Source organism: Schistocerca piceifrons, chromosome 6, assembly GCF_021461385.2.
Source record: "Schistocerca piceifrons isolate TAMUIC-IGC-003096 chromosome 6, iqSchPice1.1, whole genome shotgun sequence".
In the NCBI taxonomy this organism is placed as follows: domain Eukaryota; kingdom Metazoa; phylum Arthropoda; class Insecta; order Orthoptera; family Acrididae; genus Schistocerca; species Schistocerca piceifrons.
The window spans coordinates 484902474-484915896 of record NC_060143.1 but is presented as its reverse complement, the minus strand read 5'-3'; positions in this window follow the sequence as shown (position 1 = coordinate 484915896).

Sequence of the window (13423 nt, the reverse complement as noted above, 5' to 3'; positions counted from 1 at the left end):
GTCTTCTGTTGTGCAGCAAATCCGTTTCAACCCCTGGCCTCGAAGGCCGTCAAAGAATTCTAAGTTCTGCTGAAAAACTGCAACTAAGTCGCAAGAGCGTCTGACTCTGACAAAAATCAGATCCTGAATATTCTGCGCCAGGGCAACGCAAGAGAAAAGCCATCATTGCTCAACTCCCTACGATCCTCGAAAACCGCGAATCAGCATTCAGTGCTGATTCCAAAATTCCCCCACACTGCCTCAGAACATCATTCGCAGCAATGGCGACCGTTCCCTCCAATTTCGAGCAGGGCTTTACGACGTCAACTAGCCTCAGTGTAAGTTGACCAATCGTGCCTCTGCTATTCAGCTGAGGGTACTGAACTTACTGTTTGACCGACTACGAAAACGACATGCCTAGACCACCGGCCATCTGGCGCCAGACAGTCGCACCCAGCAGGGCACGGTCCACAAGTATTCTCAGAATCATGAGGACAATGCAGTCAGTCGGTGCCCGCAGTCTTCGTTCCGCACGCGCCGGAACAGTAAACACATGAACTGCAGTGACGCTCAGACGTCTCGCAGGTCGTTTCGCCCTGCATACAATAGGCGAATCTTGACCGACGACAGTCGTAACCGTTAGCCGCTTAAGCCCATTCTTCGAGTATTCTCGGAAGTGCAGCCACCAACTGGGAACTCAGTGAGCCGCGTCCTCCGGTGCTCCCCTCGCACAGGCACTCAGGAAAGTAACCCAATATGCATAGGAATCAAGTGAAAAGTATTTTGAGCTCTCAGTACAAATACTCTCATCACAATAGCCTTATTTGGCCTGTTACCATTGTGCAATGACAAAATATTAATAAAATTGATGAAAATGAGAGGCGACATGTAAAAGATGGCATGGAAACTCTCAGAACTAGGGGGGAATCCACAGTTCACTGTTGCCAGCCAAAGCTATGTTCGCAAAAGAAAACCATTAACACCCCATGCTATGACGCCGCACTACCATACACCACATCGGCGGCTCACAAACAGGAGATGTTACGATAAGTAATTCCCAGAGCCTACTGCCGCAATTTGCTTACCACAAGCACTCGACGCTTCTCGTAGAGGGCGCTCCTCCAACAACTTACAGGCGAGTTGCATGCCAGCGCCACCGAAGTTCGCCATCGGGTAGACGGGCGCCCGAATCCAAGATGCCGGAAAGATGAGCGTCCGGCACAACGCTAAGAGATTATGCACCAGCCTAATACATTGTGCTCTGAACTCCTGCATAACGCAGCAGTCTCATTTTTGATATTAATTAATTCATTAATTTATAAAACTCTCATTAATATCCAACTAATACGTCGATTAGTCTAATTTTTGTCAACAGAGTCGTGCTATGCATATTACACTCACCAGTACATCTACAACAGTACAGGAGCGCCTACATGGAAACAATCACTGCTCGTCTCGGTATGTCACCAGCGTCTGAAGCAAAAATAGAGTTCATTCGTTACAGCTTCGTTAATGCAACCTAGGCGTCCAAGTAATAAATGGTGTGTTGCGCCGACTGGCCCTATGTGGCATCCTATATGCACCCTCAGGTTAGACTCTGTCTGGTAGAAAGTGTCGGGACACCTATTAGTGTCCAACAAGAGCCATAACCAGAGTAGAAAAAAGTTCAAATGGCTCTAAGCACTATGGGACGTAACATCTGAGGTCATCAGTCCCCTAGACTTAGAAACTACTTGAACCTAACAAACCTAAGGACGTCACAGACATCCATGCCCGAGGCAGGACTCGAACCGCAGTAAGCGCCTAGAACTACTCGGCCACAGATGCCGGCTGCCAGAGTAGAGAGTGATTTCCCTAAATCACTCCAGGCAAATGCCGGGATGGTTCCTCTGAAAGGGCACGGCCGACTTCCTTCCCCATCCTTCCCTAATCCGATGAGACCGATGACCACGCTGTCTGGTCTCCTTCCCCAAACAACCAACCAACCAACCAGAGTAGAGAGCGATGTTGGACACTGGAGTCTGGCGCGAATTCAATGTTCCAACTCATCAAACGGTGTTCCATTGGGTTCAGGTCGGGATTCTGGACACGTCAATCCATTTCAAGAATGTTATCGTTCGCAGACGATTGCGTCACAGATGCTGTTTTATGACAGGGTGCGTTGTCCTTCTGATACAGTCATTGTCTCCGGACTGTTCCTCTGCTGCACACAACACACAATTCTGTAAAATGTCTTCATACCCTTCTTAAGCAGGATGAGGCCACGCCGTAATCGCGAATAACACCCGCATACTCTAACAGTACCTGCTCATGTTCCACCATTGGCACTTCACATGATTGAGTTTACGTTCTCGAGGCATTCACCTGACACTAACCCTTCATTGGAATGCCACAGGGTACAGCCTCATTCATTACTCGAAATCTCTCGTTCTAGTCACCCGTTGTCCAGTAGCGCAGCTCTTTACCCTACTTCAAGCGCCGCTGAACGTTGGGCACAGAAATGTGTGGCTTATGAGCAGCTCGATTATTGTAACCCAGCCATTTTAACTTCCTATGCACAGTCACTGTGCTAGCTGGACAAGTGGTAGTGCTTTGAAACTGACAAGTGATTCTTTCCGCCTCTTTATAACGCTCGACGGTTCCTCTCAGTCAGTACCTGAGGACTTGGTTTAAATGTGGTTGTTCCTCCACGTTTCCACGTCACAATCACATAACCAAGAGTCGACTTGGTGAGCTTTAGAAGGCGCGAAATGTCCCTGGTGGATTCGTTTTTGAGGTGGTATCCAGTGCCTAACACTCATTCGAAGTGTCTGAGCTCTCCTGGCGGACACATTCTGCAGTTTACGGCTTCTCTAATGACAGCGCAGTATTCCCCACCTCCTCTATGTTGGCTGTCCCGCCTCTCGTGTCATGTAGTGGTCAATTTCCCATTATTCAAGGGTGTCCGGATACTTCGGATCGTGTCCGGATACTCAGAGGTCCCTGCTTGGACCCTCTCGTAGAAATAAACTCAGTTTGAGTAGAAAATGTAATGGCAGTCATAAAAGTAAACTCAGTTAGAACAGAAAATGTAAGAGCAAACTGAAGGAAGGCAAAACCAATGGTCATTTATTAATGTTACACATTGTAAAGCCAACATTCCCTGTGTAATTCCCTTAATCAATATCCCATGTTGTGTGTGTGTGAGAGAGAAAGATAGTTGCACAATTTCAGTGTTGCAGCAATCGATAGCGTCTGCTGGACAGAGGCGTAAGTGTCCCCCAAAGAGAGCAACAGCCAGTCGAAACTTCAGGTCTTGGTCAAGCAGAGATGAGTAAGGTTGGCAGTAAGAGGGGAGCTTCTTTAAAAGAAGGACTTCCATGGAGAACAAACAATGCTGGATGATCTGCTGTTCTAAAGCACTCTGGTAGCGGACTTCATAGTGAGTGGACGTGTTGGGTAGCTCCGCTAAGAAAGCATGGCATGGTTGGTGAGTTCACCTTAAGTGAACCACAACGATACTAACTGTTTTATTTCAGAGTTAGGAAATCAGAATAGGTTTTAAATTAAGATGCTTGTGTGAAATATTTAAAGAATCTTTAGAATATTTTAAGACATCGTCTGAAGCTTTGTAATGGTAAATCTCAGAGTCGTGTTGCACAAGGGCACGATGAAATAGTAAGACATAGCTGGTAAAGCTTAAGGTCAGGAATATCTTAAATTAAGTGTGAGATACCATTCGAGTTTTAAGATTGAATAGAACAGCACGTGTGACTTATAAATTCATTGTGCACGAGCGCCCCAGTGGAGAGAACAAGCTATGTGTGATGTGTTTCCATGTTTTGTGAAACTGCTATATGTTCTGGGAATTCGTGTATCGTGAAAGAAGGGAATAGTAATCACGACCCAGAGATTTAATTTGAATAGTAGGCCAACATGTGGACTTGCTGGCCATGTGGTAGTCAATGTGCAGATCCAGCGTTTGCTTAATACAATGAATCAGTTAGGATGCTAGAGAGTTTCTTCTTGTTATTAAAGTTGTATATTAATATACTGTTGGGCGATTTTAGTAATCATCATGTGGATAATGTTTATGAAGATTCCAAGTAACACGTTGATTCGATCTTATAGTCCAGGGAATGTCGCGCGACTTGCATGAATTAGCCTGTCTTATTAGCGTTTTGAGTAGCGAGAGCAATATTCCATTCTTGGACAGTTTCTCTTAGTTAAGCTATACGTGCGGCTTCACCGCAGGAACAGACCCTAGTTGGTAGTTTGCTTAAGGAACCCTCTTAGCGTTCGAGTCTGAAAGGAGTTGGACTGCGAGGTATGGTACCGTATTGTGCAGAAGGGACAGAGGATGCGTTACACCGAATTCTGGTCGCTCTGGGGAAATCCGCCGTCTTGGAGGCGAGCATAAAATGGGCCTCCTAAGCAGTGTATAGCGGCTCGTTAGTGTGCCAGACCTCTGCTAATGTAGACTCGCGAAATGCACCTTAGCTCGGAATTTTGTAACAAGGTCCAGGTAGCGGCCGACTGTGCTGCATTACTTGTAACTTGTTGCACCATACGAATCGTGTTGCATGAAATAAAATCCATGTGTAGCTCATTGGTTTGCTATAATTCCAAACAATTAAAATAGAATCCCGTATTAATAATGAGAATGAAAATCAGAGAAGTAATCATCAGAGAAAGAGAGAATGATAAATAGGCTAGAAGCGTTAGAAGGAGAACCCTTCATTAACCCTACATATGACCAGGAATCGTTCTACTTGTTCCATTGACAAAGATATTTCCATGAAACCACCCTCCCCGTAAAAGGAACCTTTCAAATATGTATAGGGACCTTTCAATACTTCTGATCAGATACTGTACAAATCTTCCCTATGTCTGTGGCCCACCACCTGAAACGTAAACACTGACCCGTTGTTACGTAAACAAATATTCTCGTACCACATACAGACCCTCTGTCAGCACAGTATTTTTTATTGTGTACATTTACCATTTTGCATGTCATTTACTTGCTCTCCGTAAACACGAAGTCTACATTCACACTGACCTTTACTTCCGTGCCACGTACTCCGGGGAAAATACTTCAGCTCAACTACATTTTGGATTCCAAGCCCTATTCTAGATTTTTGATATAACACTAACAGCCGGCTGGTGTGGCCGAGCGGTTCTAGGCGCTTCAGTCTGGAACCGCGCGACCGCTACAGTCGCAGGTTCGAATCCTGCCTCGGGCATGGATGTGTGTGACGTCCTTAGTTAGGTTAAAGTAGTTCTAGGGGACTGATGACCTGAGATGTTAAGTTCCATAGTGCTCAGAGCCATTTGAACCATTTTTGAAAGTAACAATACATCAGTGTTATTGCTTCATTATTGTCCAACTCGCCCGTCACTCAAGAACAGATCAAGATTATTTCCTATCGGCTAGACCAGGCAAAGCGAGCATCTCTTGCAGTTCAACGGACAAAACTAAAACTGACAGCCCGAAAATGTTCTAATAATGAAACTGTTCGTAGCTTAATGCATGTGCAGTAAGACAGATGAGGTTGTCTTCATTATCCACTAAGATCAAAGTTAATTGGGATCTTCTTCAGCACGGTATTCTGCGTCTGTTCTGCCCATGATTCGTCTTGCGCATCTCATCTATCGTGCCTGGATTCAATTCTTGTGCACATTGCAATCACCGTCTCTGTCTCAGTTGCATGTAACACAGTTCATTCACCGTCCGGCTGAATTACGATCGTCCGTCGAAACGAATCTTCGTACATGTCGAAGGATATTTCAGTTTCGCTGTCCTCTTCCCCTGACGTACGATGTATCACCTAGAACAAAGTCTTGACTTTTACAATCTAGTCTTCACTCTCCCGTATTGTATCTTCTCCTGTCCCAGTGCTTGCCGCTCGCAGCGCTATACCTATCAGTTCGCTAAGCGCAGCACGGAGGACACTTTTCGACGCTAGCGCCTATATTGTCTCTTAGATGTCATAGGAAAATCGAGACATTGGTTCTCCTATTGCTTCGTTCCGGATTTGTCCAGTACATTGTTGATACATGACGTATAACATTTTCTCCAAAAGCTGTGCCTATCACAACAGTACGTGCGACCCAGTCAGCCATTCTAATGGAATGCTGAAGATATAACTCTGCTCGATTTTTTTGAGTGTGGATATCTCTTCAATTTCTTTACACGAAAACTCTGATTCGTTCGCACTCTTAAAGTGTTCAAGGTATTGTAATCTAAAATAGTCGAGGTATTATAATGGCAATACTTGTCATTGTTTGGTCATCACTTTTTACTTTTACTACAGAGTTAAGATGGTCACAGCTGGAACATGCATTTACTAACAAGAGAAGTTGTTTTCTACAGTTATTAAAGAATCAGACTTCTGCAGCGTGTGTAAAATGTACACTATCTGCTATTACTTCCCCACTATAGTATTTACTATTATTGCCATCATTTTTACGTTATTTCTAAAATGAGAATTCATATGTCGAGTTATCCACAATTATAAAGTAAATTCCGCTGCACTATTCGTCAAAAACGTAAATAGCTAGCTAGGCAAAACAATACATGCGTCAAGAGGATAGAGTAATCACCAACATTGCAGCGATGTGTATTTCGTAAAAATAATCTGTGTCATCAAATCTTGAACAGTGACGAATATCAGGAAGTGTTTCTCAGTCACACAAACTTCCATTATGTAAAGAAAGTAATCTACATATCGTAAATGATATACATTGCACTGTAGTACTTACTACTGTACTACCTACACTAATAAGGCTGTATCACAAGAAATCCAAAGGCGAATGCAGTTTCTTTATTAAAGAAAGTGGTGAGTTAAAATGGCATATGTGACAGTAGCGAATGGGGTTGCCATATTCAGCTGTGACCTCGTCGCGACATTCTGACCTTCCATCCCTAGGTAGTTTCGTACGCTATGGTAACTTTATTAGACGATGAACAGTCGACCATAACACTTTAGTCGTCGAAGCCCATGTCACTACACGCATTCTCTATATACCCGCAATAGACACTTCAGACATTACTTACTAGCACTAGCTGTTCGTATTACGTTTAGGGAAAGAATCTTCTTATCAGATCGCTATTCAAACGGGCACTGAGCGATTCTTCCGCATGGCGCTGAATAAATAGTTCCAACCCTATACTACTGGAGAGGTCTGGTATTTTCTCAAACGATGGCACTAGATCTTCTGTTGCTTGCATCGTCGATACAGGATACGCAACATTCAGCGTCATCCGAGAGCCAACCTTGTCAACATAAACTTGTTGACATAAATGAAACTGAGACTGTGCTTACATATTGAGCTAACAGATGGCATTACCTCAGTACTTGAACCAAGCTCGTAATAGTATTTTGCAAAATCGGGACAAAACTGGGTCTTGTCGGGATGTCGGGACAAGAAGGTTCACAATGGTGACGGTCCCGATATATCGAGTCAGATGGTAACCCTTGAAGTGAACTTTCTTGGTTCTGTTTAATTCAGTCATTTACGTATTCCGTGGCCGTATTTCCGAATACTTGCAATGTTTCGAAAACTCGCAAACTTTATGTGTCTCATAGATTTTCTTAGTGAAAATACGATTGCATGCTAACCATTTACATATCCTGATTTTTACTCTAATCCTATATTGATAAAAGTATCCCTATGACACACAGATGTTTTCTATTTAGAAATTCGTCTGTAAAGTAGAGGGAGCTATCAAGTATAAATGATTTCTGGTCGTTGCTCCTGTGTATGAGAGACGACAGTATTTTGTTGTCTGTAATCCGGTTTTTGCGTACTAATGGTAGCGCTGCAATTGTACAAACACTAAGGGGAACAGCCTCTCGAATGCGACGTCAGTGGATGCTAAAGCGGGGCTGGAAATGCGAGAACATGATTGAGGCACAGTAATTATGTTGGGCTCAATGCAGTACTGCGAAGGCGCCTGGCGTTACAATTGCAGCATTGTTCAACCCGTTAGACACGAGTTAAATCGAGAGTGGAGAAGGGACAGGGTGCCGAAAGACAGGAAGAAAACCAAGATTGTGTCGCTGTCCTTAAAAGAAACCACCACTTGCGAGGTGCCGGGGCTAGCAGTGATTTTAAAACTCAATTCTTAGAGAATTTACATATGTACATGATGCTCTAAGCCCCCCCTATTCTAACTCCAACTTTTCCTGTTGCACAAGGATAAAAAAAATACGCGAACTGACTCTAATCAACCCTGCCAGTGGAGTAGAAGAGAGTTTGGCACCTGCAATAATTTAATTCGATAAATAAGTTAATTAAACGAAGGTTTCATTAACATAGTGAGGAATGATGGGGTTGCTCTACCTATTAACAGAATGAAAGTTCTGTCCAAAATAACAATATGATTTATTAAAACTAAACACAAAATAATAAAAAACAACACATGAAACATTAACAATACATCAAATTGGCTCTAATTGGATACTTAAACAAACGATGTGAATGTGAAGTTGTCCCTAAACTAGATTGTGAGGATTATGACGAAGTGGTATGTGCAGCCAATTCCTAGCAACTCAATTCTTAGAGAAAACACATAGCCAACCCAACATTAATTGCTGCTACCCAAGACAGAACAAAGTTAGAAAAAAAAAAGACGAACAGGCGCGCTCTGCTGAGCTCTGATTGTCACCTAGGAAAATCTCTATCTGCCGGTGCTGCGGACATACATTACCAAACCGACTTCTTGACTCCCAGGACACGATCTGCCATACCGGAGCCTTTGGCTGGTTGCTTCGACGTCCTCCACCGAAAAGCGAGAGCCAACTACTTACAAGAGCACCCGTACAAAAACCGAACACAGAACATTCCCGCCCCCACGACAGTGGCCGTGGTTAAACGTTCCAATCAGCAACTCGAAAACCGGCGGAAAATTCCACCCCATTGTCGGAACGCTACCATTCCACCAATGGAGATTCTTGGCGCCAATTTCTGCGCCGATCTTGCTACGTCACGGAGCTATGCCCTGACCAAGCCAATCACAGTTACTATTTTGCAGAAAGTGCGGGAATTTTCCCGCCACGGCTGCCTGGGTACACAAGTCATTCCCACGCCTCGCTGGTAGCCCGCCAGAAAGTGTTTTCGCTAAGTTTCTGCGAAGTAACGGAACCTCTAGCCCAGCCGCTACTTCAGGCTCTGCGGGCGAGCCACTTGACAATGTCGGTGTCTGCAAAGCATTCACTCGACTTCCTCACACCCGTCGGCTTAAAGCTTTCCAGATCAGCAGAGCCCGCCTGTCATCGGACCACCCGGGTGACGAGAGACGCTGCGTGGGAAGTCCGCGTGTGAAGGAATAGCAACTTTCCACCGCATGCAATTAGAGAGGAGAATCGTAAGATAGAAATATGAGAGGGGGCTCATGCCACCTCTCATAGCCCCTACGCCATTTTAGATTGTAATTGGTGAGCGGTTGGCTCACTTAGGAGCAAGGTAGTGAGTCAATCGCCCAAGAACAATCTCACAAACTGGCTGCACATGCCGCACTCTATAAAGAAAATAACTGCAACTGAAAAATGCAGCTCATAGAGGGAGGATTATTTGTGATGTAGCCAACTTCACCTTCTTAATATGGACCACTAACACTCGCATCACACATCCATACCCAGGGAGCCCCATCCAAACACCGATTCACACAGACATTCACTCTCTAAATATGGCCCGGGCATGTGAGCCAAATATGGAGCAATTTATTCTTTACAATCAGAGTTGGAGTGCTCCGCAATTAAATGCCCAAGATGTTACAACAATTTTAATCATTAAACTAACCTGAACTCACTCACACATGATACTATTTAAGTTAACAATCTCTTTGTGAGCTTTCAGAATCTAATTACAACCTCCGATTCATTCTGTCTCCCTGCAGCAAGAATAACCTTTACAAAATGTTCCCTGAACTGATGGTCCATTCACAATGACAGTGGTGGTATCTGCTTCAGTTTATGGGGACTTCAGGCACACTGTTTCCGTACACTCAACAATAAATACAAGATAAAAAAAATGGTGTGGAGAACAATACAGTAATTTGTAATAAGAATTACAGTGTAAAACACACACATACAAGGTATCACATACATTACTAAAACAACACTAGAGAGAGAAATTTAAAAAAAAAACAAGGATCATGGGACATTAAGTTGTGCGTGCACATTGCACACTGTTCACGACTGTGCTGAGAATGAGGCACTAAATCACATTGTTAGAAATGTTCGAAGCACTTCACAAATTCATTAGTTTCTCTGAGGGGGTTGGCATGTTGAGTCATATGCATTGATGCACGTGGTTCCATGTCTTGAGCATTGGAAGGGGGCTTTTGGGATGGGGCCACAGTACTGACATCACACAGGGCTAAACGTCGGGTGTTGTTGCTACGTTGTTGCAACAGCAATAGGGAGTGCTGGAGCGTCTGCAGTACGCTGTTGAGATTGTAGTCAGACCCACGCATATGATCACGGCAGTACGGTAGGAAAACACAGTGATATGCTCTCCTCATGTCGATTAATTGTCTCTGAGGTCTACGTGTTGGGATACATCACTAGTCTAGGTCTCTCCTCTCGCTGGACAGTACTTTACGTTTCCCAATATTGCAGTTCGACGAGGGATGATGGCACGTGGAGTGACTCCACAAGTGTGTGAGGTCATCCATACAGGATCGAACTAGGAGCGGCGATTGCTAAAACTACTCTCTAATAGAGAGGAGAAGTTAGAAATGAGACCATACATTTGTTAGTGTGGCACGATACTGCTTTGTGTATGCAGATCGGCCAATGCTAGTGAGTTGTAAAAACCCAAACAGGTGAGTATATAGCGTCCCTTTCTGTCCTGAGGCACATGAGGCGCAGGTTCTGACACGATATGTGGTCTTCTTCGTGTACTCACGACAACGTGGCCTGCCGCAGGGAATCCCTCCAAACGGCCGCCGCGTCCGGAGAGCTAGCGGGCTGTCGCGCGTGGGTCGCGTGTCAGTGTCAACGGCCAGCCTCACTTTCGCTTGTGGCCCGGCGAGGATCCCGCCTAATCCCTCAGGTACACGGCCCGGTGACTGTCAGCTTGTAGGACCGGACGCCCTCGCGCCCCTCACGTCAGGTAGCGCGCCGACGCTCTCCTCCTGCAGGTAGCCGATGACCTCCGGCTGGCCTCTGGATTGCCAAGATCCCCGTCATCTGCACAATTCTTACAAAAATCCTATGCCTAACTTTTCCCCATGACCTTCTATTTTATAATAAATTTACATAACGATACATTGATGGTCTGTTATTTCAGACACTGTAATTCTAATTTTATAGTTATTTATCTGTAGCTATCATAACAAAAAATGGAAATAATTTATCTTGATATTTGTGTAGAGACCGATCTCAGTATTGTACATGGTGTGTGATAACTGATGCTATGTAATGGATGAACAACTAAATGTGCGGGCCCGCACTAATATTACTATTAATTATATAGATCGACAGTAGACATGCTCAAGAATTAACTACCATTTGCCAACGATCTACATTCAATGTCTTTTAATTAAATTATGTTGTTACGCAGGTCTAAGTTTTACTGAGCTATAAAGAACATGCAACTATGCTACTTTCGCTCGCCCGTCGTCCCTCCATCTCGGGTCTGTGGTTTGGTGACCTGGAAAATAGCATCTTAACAAGCGCGCCAAACACTTGTGGTAGAAAACCGCCACAATGTTAAGGATCTAGTTATTGTAAAATCCTAAAGTTTAATTTATCCTAGTATATGGTACTCTCTTATTATTATTATTATTATTTTTTTTTACCTTATACAACACTCTTACATAATTACTGTTACGCTGAGATATCTCGCTGCTCGCCGCTATTGACGACAGTGATGTGCGCGCCGTACGACATGGCCTCCGAGTTCTCACTACGCCTCACTGAAACTCCAGAGACTGGGTTAGCCATGGCTATACAAGACAATAAATTTATAGTTGCAACTTCTTTTTCTATGTTATGCGGTTTTCGCGATCAAAGCACACCTTTCCAGAGGCAATGTAATATGACCAAGCCAGGACTGGTTCCTGTTGAGGATTCCGTCGCCCACCACACATCAGCTACACAGTATGTCACGAATATCCAAGTATAATTCCTTGGTTAATCATCTGTGACAGTCACAAGCAGCACGCTAAATCCCCAACCAGCATATTGGCATGGTAGGCTTTATGCCCGCATTTCTACCGTCTGGGCCCTAGGGCACCATTGGAGTCAAACGCTCACAGGTTAACCCCGACCTGTAAGACAACGATGCTGGCGCAGCTCTGCAGAAAAAACTATGCTGCCCATATTCATCCTCGAAATCACGCAATATACCACAATCTTGCAGTGCAATGATGCGTGCCTGCAAGCATTGGTATGAATGTTTCACGAACTGGTTGTGGCCGCTATGGAGCGTAACACGACTTCTCAGAACGCTTCTAGGAGCACGTTCTTGTATGCGCCCGTTTGTGCGACATCTCGTCACTCATCACTATCCCTTAACATGGACACCAGATTGGAAAGGACAAAAACATTGCTCATGGAAAGGTAGTGCCTCTTATCGCATTGACAGTGGAGCTTGCGAACATAAACAGAAAAAAATTAGCAGCAGTAAATTCTTATGCGAGAAAACGCAGCGTGTTAATACTTTAACAATCTTAATCTATTAATCCAACGATTATTGTTCCCCGAAAAAAAAGGTTCATATATTTGCCTATTCTATTATGTACACCATTTAATCTACTATTATTCCACGAACTTCTATGTGTGAGAGATGTGGTGGAGTCCTATGGACTAGCGCCAATCCCTTGTCAGACTCCCCCTCCTCTGACGTGCATTAGGATTTTCAGGTCTAATTTCAATTTCCTGGTTCTCCTGTGGTCCTTGATTTCGCTCTCTCCAGTTACGGTCGCTTTGCCGTTCGTTATTCCTCCTGTCCCAGATTCCTTGTCTAGATTGACCCTGTTCCCTGACGTTCTGGTTTCCGTGTCTCTGGTTTCCATAATCTTGAATTGCGTAACCTTGATTTCCGTAACCCTGGTTTCCTAACTGACGAGCGCGACTATGCGATCTGTTGTCGTCTGCCCTTGCTGGCCCGTGGTATTTGTTATTTTGCGCCTTCTTCCTGTCCTTTGCGTCTTGTTTATCGAAGACTACTTCGAGTTCGCGCAATAGACTCTTGAATGCTTCTACGTCAGATCCGCACTTGCCGACAAGTGTCTGTTGATACCTAACAGGCAATTTGGAAAAACAAAATTTGATGATTTCTCCCTTGCTATATGGACTATCTAAAAATTGATTCTTCTTGAGTAAATCATCAAAAAATTTGGTTGCGCTCCTTTGCCCGGACACTTCCAGTTCAGGACAAAATATTATTTCCTCTTTAATCCTGTCTTGCGTTTCCTTTGACCAGTAAATCCCCAGGAACGCATCAACAAATT